The sequence below is a fragment of the Diplotaxodon limnothrissa genome, linkage group LG6, assembly GCF_057381915.1.
Source record: "Diplotaxodon limnothrissa isolate DT_005_m linkage group LG6, D_limnothrissa_male_GT1.1, whole genome shotgun sequence".
Classification (NCBI taxonomy): domain Eukaryota; kingdom Metazoa; phylum Chordata; class Actinopteri; order Cichliformes; family Cichlidae; genus Diplotaxodon; species Diplotaxodon limnothrissa.
In genome coordinates this window covers 19,426,148-19,439,074 of record NC_140601.1, presented here as the reverse complement: position 1 = coordinate 19,439,074, position 12,927 = coordinate 19,426,148, and positions in this window count along the sequence as shown.

Genomic DNA, 12,927 nt, shown 5'->3' with positions numbered 1-12,927 from the left:
TGGACAACCACTGCTTGGTGGGCTTTTGGCAGCAGAAATTTGAGTTAAACCCAAATAACAGTTGAATTCTCAACTCTACACCAGCTCTCTACTTTACACCAGCTCAGTGAAGACCGTTCTCAGCCTAATACAAGAAGAGCTGAAAGGCCCAGCATCAGGCCTCTTTCGCTCTGCAGGAGAGGGGGGCCCCAAGATGGGCCACATGCTAGAAAAGCTTGGTCTCTGGAGCTGTGGAGGTTGACACAAAGTCCCCACCCTAAGTCCAGCGGGTGTTTGTGAACAGTGAGTCTGTTTTGGAAGACAGTGTCCACACCACAGCTGTTGAACAGTTCAAGGCGGAGAGTCCTTCTGGGCAGGGGGACTGGGCGGTAATGAAAATTCCCCAGGAGAAAAACGAGGGGAATTCTCCACTGTTATTTGTTATGGGAAAAAGGAGAAGACAGGGACAGGAGGCGAGCGAAGCAGCAGTGTCAGAAGAGGGGAAGGAGTCAGACGAGACGACTCAGTGTGTGAGTGTGGGTGTGGGTGCGTGTGAGTGTATGTGTGTGTATATCAGAGTTCTCAGGTGCTCAAGTGGCCCATCCCAATACAGGTTAAAGACATAAGGGAAAGGTGAAAACACAGATGCAGACAAACAGTATAAAGGACAAAGGCAAGAGTGCATGTCAGCAGCCGCTTCATCTCACAAAGAAAATTTGAAATGGAGAGGGGAGTGACAATAAAACAAGCATCCTCCAGTATGCGCACACGCAATCATTCACAGCTTTCAACTTTAGGTTTGTTTGCCTAAGGCTTGAGATATGAACTAGTCATGCTCTTTTTTCCAGCTGTATGAGTTCCAGTGTTTTGTCCCCATCTTCTGCAACTTTTGTGTGGGCGCCTGCGTGTGTTTTTATGTGCATGCTTGCTCACCCAGGAGTATGAGCTTCTGTTTATAATGACAGGGTTCCCCACTGTGTATATATTCAAATGGGACTTGGCAAAAGACGCCATCGTCATTCCTTGAGAGTCCAAACACCCTCAACACCAGCTTGCTCTACACATATGCAGACCACAGTTAAAAAACTTCAGATACTGTAGGCGTGCGTGTATGCAGAAACACACGTCGCATCTGTGCGTTGCTGAAGAATTGAGGTAAAGTTAGAAGAGAGTCCCTCCCTCTTCAATGGCACAGCAAGCGAGCTCAAAATCCTACTTATCAGTCCAATGTGTTTCTACTTTTCTAATCTGCATCATTTATTATGGGCAAAACCGGAATAGGGAACGCCGCCATGGTCAATATTATGTCTTGGCGCAAGTCACTATTACTGAAAAGAACCCTGGTGTCCTGAATACACATGCATGCACACTCACGCATGTGCACAATGGCAGACACACGATCACACACATTTACTCTAACATCCTCCTCACCAGAAAAATCTTGTGGCTCCTAAAAAAATATAGACGTTATGGGAAAAGACTTACAATGAAATCATTTTTACTCATAAAATAATATGATTATGCAGACCTTCACAGAGAGATGATGAAGAAAACATCGTGGCACAAACTGGACTGAGCCATTGTGTTTTGTTTTGTGTTCTGTGTCAGATGTGCATCCAAGTCACTGGAAATTAAAGAAACTTTGAACTTGGGGAAATGTCTTTGTGGTTCCTAGAGGCCCAAATGACAGGACATGCACACAAATGCACACACATCTAGATATATATGCATACACATATCAAAATCAACCACTGGCTGTGCATGTGTTTCATGTGTGTGTGTCTGTTTCTACATGGGTGTATAAGATAGGACTGTTTAAGGGGGCCTGAGGTCTCTGAAGGATTAATGGTGGCAGGCCAGGCAGGGTAATCAGGACAGCGGATAAGTCCTGGTCATCCAGGCGTTGAGCTGAATAAACATGAGAGCCTGGTGATATCTCCTGCACATTCCCCCAATACATACACACATACACGTGCATGCACTCTCAAATAATCACACACACGCACACAAGTAATCACACACATCAGAAGGAGCCAGACTTGTTCCAGAGAATGGTGCCAATGAGAAGACCGAATACTGTGTCACGCGCGCTCACAAAAACACACACACAAACACACACAGGCATATAAAATGCAGACATACACACAGTATTCTCCTTATTGTCCTCCACTAGAAGTGCTCCATCAGGTCATTGAGTGCTGCATGTTCCTGTCTGCTATTAGGCTTCTGATAAGTCTTCACTACATGCAGACAGTAGAATATAAGAAATGCCTAGAGTAAGAGAAGGTCATTATGTGCCGCTTTCCAAGCTAAATCTTGTCTTAAAATTGCATGTGCTTTATATTATACAATCTCTTCCAGTTTGGTTGCAAGGGGAGTAAGATGTAGAACTGCAGACATGGTCATTTTCTTAGAAAACGTTTAAATATTTTAAAAAAAAAACAAACTTTTTAATAATGTTGTTCTCCATTAATTTTGCACAGTGGTATCTGTCCTCGGTTTATGAGCTGAACATTGTGTTTTCTTACTAAGTGGATATATTGTTTATACAGTACTGTATATGAAACTGCCTAAAAGTGTTTTTCCTTAAAAACCACTCAGCTCATATTTGGTAGTGTAATCAAGAGAATTCTCCAGGTTAACATAGAGAGCAAATGGCTCCTTTTACCACACGGAAAATAAGATAAAATAACTTTGTGCACACTTTGTACATTTGAAAAGAAACAAGCTGGGGACTATCTGAGAATGGCTGTGCTTGTTGTGGCCACACGCCAAGGGTAGGTATGCAGCCCAATGGACACCATCTGCATGAACACATTTTTTTAAAAGCTAGCATTTTGAGAGCGTGGCCGCGCGCGCGTGTATGCGTGTGTACGTGTGCAGAGTCGGAAACCAGGAGCAAATGCTTCACGCCAAATCGGGGGGGACGAGGTGGGAGAGCAGGACATTCCTGGGAGATGACAAGCCATCACAGTCACACACCAGCACAGGAATGTTGGGAAAACAGACAGGGTGGGCGAGTGGGTGTGATGCAGGGTGGGAGGATGAGTTAGCAAAGGGGGGAAAGAGAGAGAGAGAGAGAGAGAGAGAGAGAGAGAGAGTGAGAGAGGGAGCAAGACATGAGATGCAAAATGAAGAAAAGTTGTCACTTCATTAGAGCAGTAGTCATGGGTTTCCAAAAAGGAGCGGAGAAGTTGCTGTAATTAGTTTGCACTCACTGAAAAGAGAGAAAAGAGGAAGAGATACAAAGAGAGAGAGAAAGAGAAGTGGATGAGAGAAGTCTGACTTTTGCCCCATCCGCATCACTGCCCCCCACCCCCACTCCCCTCATCAGCCCACCCCTACCGCTGGTTAACTCCAATTTCTGTCATGCAACTGAAAAACCACTGGAGGGGTGAAAGAAAAAGGGAAAATGGATGAAAACAAATCTTTGAGTGTGTGAGTCTTTGTGTGTGTTTGTATGTGCTTTGAGTGAGTGTATATAAGTTAGAGGTGGGCTCGCCATAACAACGACAAAGAACCCTCAAATGAGCTGAAGGAATGTGTCTGGTGGCAGCACAAGAATATATATATAGGGCCAGCAAAGAGTACGTGGGGGGGTGAGAGTGTGAACACTAGTGAATATGCGCTCCAGATGTGTCGGCCTGTCACGCTGCAAGTAAACACCCTCGCTGATGGACAGCTCAGGACTGGATGGCCTCACCGTCTTCCCCCTGGGGAGAGATCTGGAGAAGGAAGGAGGAGAGTGGAGGGAAAGGAGGAGAGCTGGAGCCAGCTAGGAGGAGAAGCTGTGGAGGGGGAGTGCTGGATGAAGGAGGTGAGAAGAGGGTTCTGTGCTGAGGTACCCCGCCAAATGCAAGTCACCCTGAGGACCTGCGTAGCCTGGCAGGCTGGATACAGAGGAGACAGCAAGAGACAGGAGAGAGAGAGAGAGAGGGTTGAAATGAAAGTAAGTGAGAAAGAGAAAAAAAGAGGCATGGGTGGGGGGTAAAAGGAGAAAACATGAGGGAGGGATAGCGAGGGAGGACTGGGCCTGATTGTTCCCCTCCTGTCCCTCCTCCATGTGGCCTCCAAGGGGGCTCCTGCAGCCTCAGCGAATTTCCGTCTGGCACAGACCTGCGAGCTCCTGGGAGCAAACTGAAATATGAACTGCAAGAAGGGAGGATGGGAAGAGGGACAGAGGAAAAGAAGAGGAAAGAGAGGGTAAGAGTGCAGACAGGAGGGACAGACAGGAATCTCAAACGAGGGGGCTGATGTGGTGTACATCAAATGAGGAGTACACATAATTCCTTTTGTATGTGTTGTTGAATGCCCAGGTTTTGAGACATCACCCTTTAAGATTCCTGCCACCATCCTATTTCACCCTGGAGGACATTCTTCATGTGGGCCTCAAACTTCAGAAAAATGACATTTAGCTTTCCAGAAGCACGATCAATGAGCGCTGACAGCTTAATCACTTTATTTTATCAGTGGTCCTAAATACATTCTTTAAAAAAACAAAACAAAATGAAAACAAGATAGGTAAGTACGGTGACATGTAGGTTTAATGTTGGTCCGCAAACAGAATTTCCATTAAAATATAATTAAAAGTTAAAAAGTGGTGAGTTTTTAATTGCGAAACTACTCCATATGTGTGTGTGGTTTGTTTTCTTTTATTGTTTGTTTTTGCTTGAAATAAAAGCTGCTGGCACGCACACGCTGACATGCTAGTGCAAACAGCCACATGTTAAAATCCCACATCACTTTGTGAGGGTGTACCTTTCCTTCTACACTCTTATGAAACTTGTACTGTGTGGTATTATTCCAACTGCTCGGTTGTTATTTTAGCTGCACCGGACAGGAGCACCACTACCAAGTCTGGGGAGAGAGAGAGAAAGAGCACAGATGACTAAATGACTACATATACTGCAGTCAAGGGTCAAAGTAACCAGCTTCCTTTATTCTTGTTACAATAACAAGTAATTCTTTTTATGTGGACACTTGAACTGTTTTCAAAAAAATCTCAAATTCAGTTCTTATTTAGGTTTCTTTTTCTTTTTCTTTTTTCCTCCAACACTGTACTTCTGTACTGTATACTGTACTACCCTAAATTTCAAATCAGAAATATTACTTAAAAAACTCAAATGTAATAAGTAATTATGAATCTTCTTCTTTGTTTGCAGCTGATTAAGCTACTAAGAGTCAATGTCAGCTATTATAGCTACTCTTTTCACACTGATTGATTGACTGCAATTCGTGCACATCATAACTTGACGACGCCGTAGTTGTTACTTGGCAACCAATTCACATATTTCTACAGAAGAGTTCTTCTTCACTTGATTGGTGCAATCTCCTTTTTCTCTAGTAACTTTCCAGTTTGAAGCTAAGTAGTGTTTACTCAGAGCCCAGTTTGTTTCCCAAGCGATGTTTATGAACTGCTGATTTTTAAAGCCCAGTTCATGTTCTGTAAAAGTTTTATGTTCAAAATCAGTGCTTCTTAAACAATGGTACTAATAACCCCAGAGGTACTGTAGGCGATAACGCACGTATTTTTCAGTTTTAATCATTGAATCTTTGACGCTGTAAAACCTCACAGGGGACACGATTGTAACTCCGAGCAAGTTTAAAATATTTAATGAATGACAAAAAAAAGATACAAAGTTATCATAAGACCTCGTTTTCAAAATGCAAAACAAACAAGCGTTTTTCCATTGCAAGTTTGATGTTTAATAGTTTAGATACTGACGATGCAATGCTATATTTGTAGGCTGTTTTTATGACCAAAAATACATCCATCCAATTCAGGATTGTGCATTTTCAGAAAAAAAGGTCTGCTTTAAGTAAACCACTAATTATTCCACAACCCATTTACTGTGCAGAACTACTTTAATTTGACAGGGAAATCTGTGATATTATTAGTTTAAAAACTGTTTAAAATATTGATTTTTTTTTTTTATGTTAAAAAATAATCATTATGACATTTTGTCAGAGACATAACATTTTAATCCTGACTGTTTGAGTCACGATTCTACCGCATGTGTACTGCATGATAATAAAAGTGGCTCTGGTATCTTTTATTAAATTACAGTGCTTAACAGAAAATCCCTTAACCCACCCCATTTTCTACAAGGTACTTTTTTAAAATGTAGAAATTCTCTTTTTATTACATGGATTTTTATTTAGGAACATGATTTTAAGACTTCTTTCTCCACTAGGAATCATTTATGAGACACTTGTAAAGTCACTGGGAGCTACCTGCTGAAATTTGACAGATTACCAAGCAGTGAAAAGCAATAACAACCTTGTTTGTAATCATGTACTAAAAATGTGATATGCCTTGTAATCATACCCTGCGAATGTTACATGCCACACATCTAATACACCTTTACCGAGGTGTTCCGAAATCACATTACTCGATCTGCTAAATGCGGGGGGCTCGTGTTGAGCAGATACATTTGAGTCCCGTCAGGTGCAATGGAGCTGCTATCAGAAAGCAGCACTGATGACACTACTACATTAAGCAGCTGTCCACTCCCATGATCATTAGCGCGATATGGATGCAGTGGAGCAGTGAACAGGATGCTGGGGTTGTTACAAAGACAGCTCTCCAGGGGAAGAAGGAAGGGAGATGAGTCTAAACAACATCAAGTCACTGCAACCCTCGGAGACAGGGTTAAAACTTTTACAGGCACAAAACAAACATACAGATTGAATTCTCCCAACATCTTTCCATGATAATCAAATTTTATTTCACTCAGCTTCTGCAAATACAGAACTAGATGGAAGTATCATGGGAAAGTGGCCTTTTAGGTTTCAAATAGAAAAAAAAAAGAAAAACAAAGTGACAAAGTGACTTACATTTAATGCCAAACTGAAATTTGAACTCTTCACTTGCTCAGAATTGTACGCCAAGAGGTAACGACCCTGTTTCATGTAGAGAAACTGAAGCGTGTTTGTTGTTGTAAATCACAAATCTCTGTTTAGCTTTGCTTTCACTCACTGATTACTTCCATTTTCGCTGGTTTTTACTTTCACTTTTACTTTGCCGTTTGGTTAGGTTTAGGCACCCAAACTACATGATTAGGTTTAAACAGTTTTAAGTTTAAAATATTCCCCATAAAACATTAACCCTGCACATTAAAAAAATATGGGTAACCTCAAGGCTATACACAAGATGCCAGGGGTCCCGAACAACTGTCAATATGTTAGAAGTTGGGCAGTGAGAGTTGTATTTGAGGATCTGAGCATGTAAACAAGCCAGCTACAGTCATACTGAAGGTAATTTCTTCTTCTTTTTCAAAACAGCACTTCCATCTTTTAGTTTTTGGCGATATGCTTAAAGTGATTTGACGAATTCATAGCTGTTTAGAAACTAGGTGTCAAGTCAGATTCATGTAGACACAACATACAAGCCTCATAGCCTGAAACTCTGTTGACCCGTTCATACCAGCACTGTTTGCTCCCACAGCTCCTTCCCGTTATGTGTGATAAACAGATGTATTTCTGTGATTTCTTTAGTAACAAAAAATAAATGCTCTTCCATCATTGATAAAGCTAAGAATAGCTTCTTAAGAGTATGGAGCTCTTCGAAATCCAAACCTGTGAATTTGGAGGTTCTGAAACTTCAGTAGAGCAAGCGAAACTTTTTATGAAGAAATTCACTTTAAAGTCCATGCTTGCCCAGATAAAATGTGTTGAGGTTGTTACGACAAAAACAAAATCTGATCGCCCGCACTCAATCTTCCATAGGTACAGTACCTGTCAACTACACGTTGACACAAATATGTAATCGGCCAATCACATGGCACTATCTCAATACATCTAAACATGGTCAAAACAACCTGCTGAAGTTTAAACTGAGCATCAGAATGGGAAGAAAGGACATTTTAAGTGACTTTGAACATGACAGGGTTTTTGGTGTCAGAATGGCTGGTCTATTTCAGAAACCACTGGGATTTTCCCACACAACTATCTCTAGGGTTTACAGAGAATGGTCCAAAAAGATTAAAATACACAGGGAGCAGCGGTTCTCTGGAAGAAAAGTCCTTGTTGACATCAGAGATCAGAGGAGAATACCCAGACTGCTTTGAGCTGATAGAAAGGCATCAATAACTCAAATAACCAGTTGTTACATCCAAGGTATACAGAAGTGCATGTCTTAATGTACAGTACATGAAGCTTCGAGGCACATGGGCTACAGCAGCAGAAGGCCACACCTGGTACCAATCCTGCCACTTCAGAACAGGAAACCGTTTGCACCAAAATCAGGCAATAGGAGACAAAATGTTGCCTGGTTGGATGAGTCTTGATTTCTGCTACAACATTTAGATGGTGGAGTCAGCATTTGATGTAAACAATGTGAAAGCATGGATCTGTCCTGCCTCATATTAACAATTCAGGTTGTTGTTGGTGGCGTGATGACTTTTGGGATATTCTTGGTAGACTTAGAGACCCACCTTCTGATGGCTGCTTCTAGCAGGATAACAGCTCATGTCACAAAGCTCATATTGTGACATGTGTCAAATTGTGTCTTGAACATGACGATGACGTAACTGTACTCAAATGGCCTCTGTGGTCACCAGATCTCAAACTAATAGAGCACCTTTTGGATGTGATGGAACTAGAGATTCACATCATGGATGTGCAGGCAACAAATCTGTATCAACTTTGTGACGCTATCATGTCAATTCAGGACAAAATCTCTAAGGAATGTCTCCAACACTTTGTTGAATCCAGGCCATGAAGAATTAAGGCAGCTCTGAAGGCAAAAGGGTGTCCAACCCCAGAACTAGAGAGGTGTACTGAATAAAGTGGTTGGTAAGAGTACTGCAGGTCTGTTTACCGCAAACACCAGCATCCCCCTGTGAAGATGAAAGGTAATACTTTGGCGCCACGCCTGATCAAACAATTGCAGTTTTGAGAGTTATTTGATTGGCTAGCATTTTATAGTACAGAAAATGCCATATTTTGCTTACTGTGCTTTGCTTTCATAAGATATGCAAATGTTACCTTGCTAGTTAGCAAGGTTAGCCGTGGCAGCCTTGAGGACCAGACCTGCTCTGAAACTGTGACCATGAAACACAAATTCCACGATGCTTCAAAAGCACACACACACCGCTAAAGATAACCGCTCATGAGATTAAGGGGGGAAAAAATTCCAAAACTGTTTAAAGTTTGAATGACTGTGTTAGCCTTTAGCATTTATCAAATTGTAACTTAGCGATGTAACCTTGCTCTCTGAATATTCCCACCATCTGGTCAATGAGGTGCAACTGTGGTAAAATAGAGTCTCTAATTAGCTTTATTCAAAGTTAAGTAAGGGATTAACAGATAAAAATCAGAGGTTGCTAAAGATTATACCGGAGAGAGTGGGGGGGGGTGTTTGCCATTGCTGTTGGGTTCCATGACCTAGAGCTATGATGTAAGAAGACCAGGGGAAAAGATGTCTATACTTATTAATCCAAACTTAGTATACACCTAGCTAGTGTATAATTTCCAAAAGCATATGTTTGTTATTGCTTTGGAGATATATGTGCCACTGTCAGTGAGGACGGTCTCCGGTGTTTTCCACTTAAAAGCAAAGTCACGCAGGGAGTAATTATTTGTGACGTGGAGAAAGATTCAGCCTCCTACCACACATGTCCTCAGATACACTCCTCAACATTTATGCATGGTCCCAGGAGCTCAAACGTATGACTTCTTTGTGTGTGTGTGTGTGTGTGTGTGTGTGTGTGTGTGTGTGTGTGTGTGTGTGTGTGTGTGTGTGTGTGTTTACTGAGCTACGGATGGGTTCCACCTCAGAGTCATAGCTTGAGTGAATATTCTTAGCACAATGGGACAGTCCACAACACAGTGCATCCCTGTAGACCTCTGCCCTGCCTGCCTGTACCCTCTGATTTGGACAGAGGGCAATCAAGCAGACCCAGTAAACAATACACAGTCAGGCCCTGGAAAACCACAATAGCTCCTCAATGTATTCCTCTTATATCACTAGGGACACCAGTGTTTGTCCAATCACTGTCGGAGTCAAAGAGAGGCAGTATGGAGGGACTATTAAAATGATCAAGGGTATGCTATTTAATGGTCAGTGGAAGATAGACGGCAAAAGATGACATGCTATACAGTGCTTTCATAGAGCTTCTTAGGGATCAACCATTAGAGTGATGGCCCATGGGATATATATATATATATATATATATATATATATATATATATATATATATATATATATATATATATATATATATATATATATATATATATATATAGAGAGAGAGAGAGAGAGAGAGAGAGAGAGAGAGAGAGAGAGAGAGAGAGAGAGAGTCAGAGGCTCCTTTTCACAGGCATTTTCTTGTTTATTTTATCCTGGAAATGCCTCCAGAGATCTCAGTGCTTTCTGAGCCAGAGCCAGTAGGCAGGAGAGGAGGGGGCATATGAGGCCCTTCATGTGGCTGCCCTGAAGGGGGAAACTCCCCAACACTTTTAGGACATCACACAGTGAACCTGTTGGTACAGATAACTTGAGACATGCTCAAAATATCTGCACAAACTCTGCAACATACAGAATGGACTTTATGGAGTCCTTTGTGACAAAAGTGCAAAATCATTGAATTTCTACTTCACAGTGCGTAGAAACCACTGATTTCTTGAAAGGGGCTATAACAAAAGGTAAAAAAGAAAAAAAAATCCAATCCTGACATTATTGAAATAAACCACGCTGACTGTAGAACATGGCATGTAAACTGACAATGTCAAATGGAAGACAGACTAGTGGACTTGTGATTGGGAGGTTGTTGGTTGAACATCATATTAAGAAAGGTTTAAAATTATCCAATACAACCTCTCGGCAGGTCATATTATTAACTATGATAGGAATTAAAATATTTGGACCACAGCTAATACAAAAGGTTAACTGGGGTACAGAAAACTATTTGACCTTTTTACCTAGTTTCTAGTGTCCGACATGTAGTTTCCTGCATTCTGGTGATATTTTTGAAAAACAAACATGTACAAAAACAGCAGCTGAAAAAAAGAATCGCACAGTAGCAAATCTTTTCTGGTTTTTGCTTCACTTCAGTCAGTTTGTTTATGGAGCAAACAGTTTGGTTTTGCTTGCTGCCATAAGAGGAGTGCAAGAAAGATACATTCTTTTCTATGCAGGACTAGCTATAGCAGTGACTTAACAGAATCTGTAATGTCATCTCCAGACAGAAGAAGAAATGAGTGTTCCTCTAACACTACTAACTCCTACATTGGCAAATGATTAGGCTGCTGAAAGCATCTCATTATCAGTATTTATGAGGGAGTGCACCAGCCGGAGTAATGACAGCTTTACTCTAAAGTGGCACTCTCTCCTTTCCCCTCTTTCCCTCTCTCACCCTCTCTCTATATATACAGGACAGATATATATTGTGTATATACGGATAGTTCCAGATACTTTCAATGTTTTTTTTATGTTAACCAATACACAAAATTGGTCTGAGACAATAATTTAGACTGGGAATTTCACTCCATCCCAGACAACCCTGTTCATGAAAACCACCAGGCCACCAGCTAAGTTTGTAGGCTAACCCTATTTGTTGATTAACCAGTAATAATTGAATAATTAGAAATTTGGTCACTGGGTTCATTTAGGAGTAAAGTACAAATGATTAGTTGCTATGATTAGGAGTGACTGTGGCTCAGGAGGTAGAGTGGGTGCTCTGCTGATCAGAAGGTTGGTGGCTCAATCCCTGGCTTCTTAAATCGGCATGTCAAAGTATCCTCGGGCAAGATGCTACCAAACCTCAAGTTGCCCCAAATGCATCCATCAGAGAGTCAACATAAAATGTGCTTAGGCATGCAAAAACCACAACTGTTTGAGTGTTCAAAATGAGTGGGAAAGTGCTATATAAGTACAATATAATGTATTAAATCACACTGAAACTTGTGAGGCTTGACATAGTGACAATAATCTTATCTATATTATGTATTATATTCAAAGCACACACACACACAAATAAATAAATAACAGGCCACTTCCCCTAGCCATCACTCTTGAGTGGGAAACCTTGAGATATGGCTCTCTATCAGCAGATATGTTTTCATTTCAAAGAGACAGTTCACAGTTTTTTAAGTAATGTTGGCAGTTGGCTTTTTGACATCTCTATGAGTACTACTGGTCTGCGTTCATTCTCTTAAGATCCTCCTATGACTCAACAGTGGTTGGAGGTGGCAGGATAGTCCCTCTTTAGCACGTCCATTGACACATTCATAGCTACGGGCATTACCACGACTGGAGCTGGCAGCTCAAACTGATACAGCTCAGCACCAATACGGTGTTCATCCAGACTACTATCTGCCTTGGGCGATTTGGGAGAGGTATAAAGTCCCCGAACTTAAAAGACCCCTCAAGGTGTGTTGTGAGTCTGTGTTACTCACTATTACTCTCTTTGCTGGGGATGTCGTCCCCCCCCCCCCCCCCAACCTCTCCTTACACCCAGTGTCAACCTTCTGAGTGCTTTTTAGCATTTTTCTTTGCAATTATGCAACTTATGGAGTTATGGTCAAAGATGGGGTTGAAGTTAGTTTTTACAAAAAATTTTATGGTGAGTCCTGGCATTAATGCAATGTTATGACTGCCTAGTGCTCTGAATGTCAAAGTGAAGAAATTCAATGAAGCGCAGGTAAACGGCGGGTTTTAAGCCAGTATTATAATATAATAGTCATTCTGCGACACTAGCATGCAGTTTAGATTTCAGGTTAGACACAACTTTGTGGACATCGGTGGTAGATGTGTATGTTTTTGCTGATCTATGTATACCTGTTACATAGCAAGTTTTTTTTTCAACAGCAGTTGCATATGTTTTTCCTGTGTTTACTTGTTTTAGATGCTAGGTACAGCATGCCAACTTCATAACTATCACTTACAAGCAAAAGCTGCCTCCAATCTTAGACATGATGACAATGAGTAAAAACAGTCACTGCACT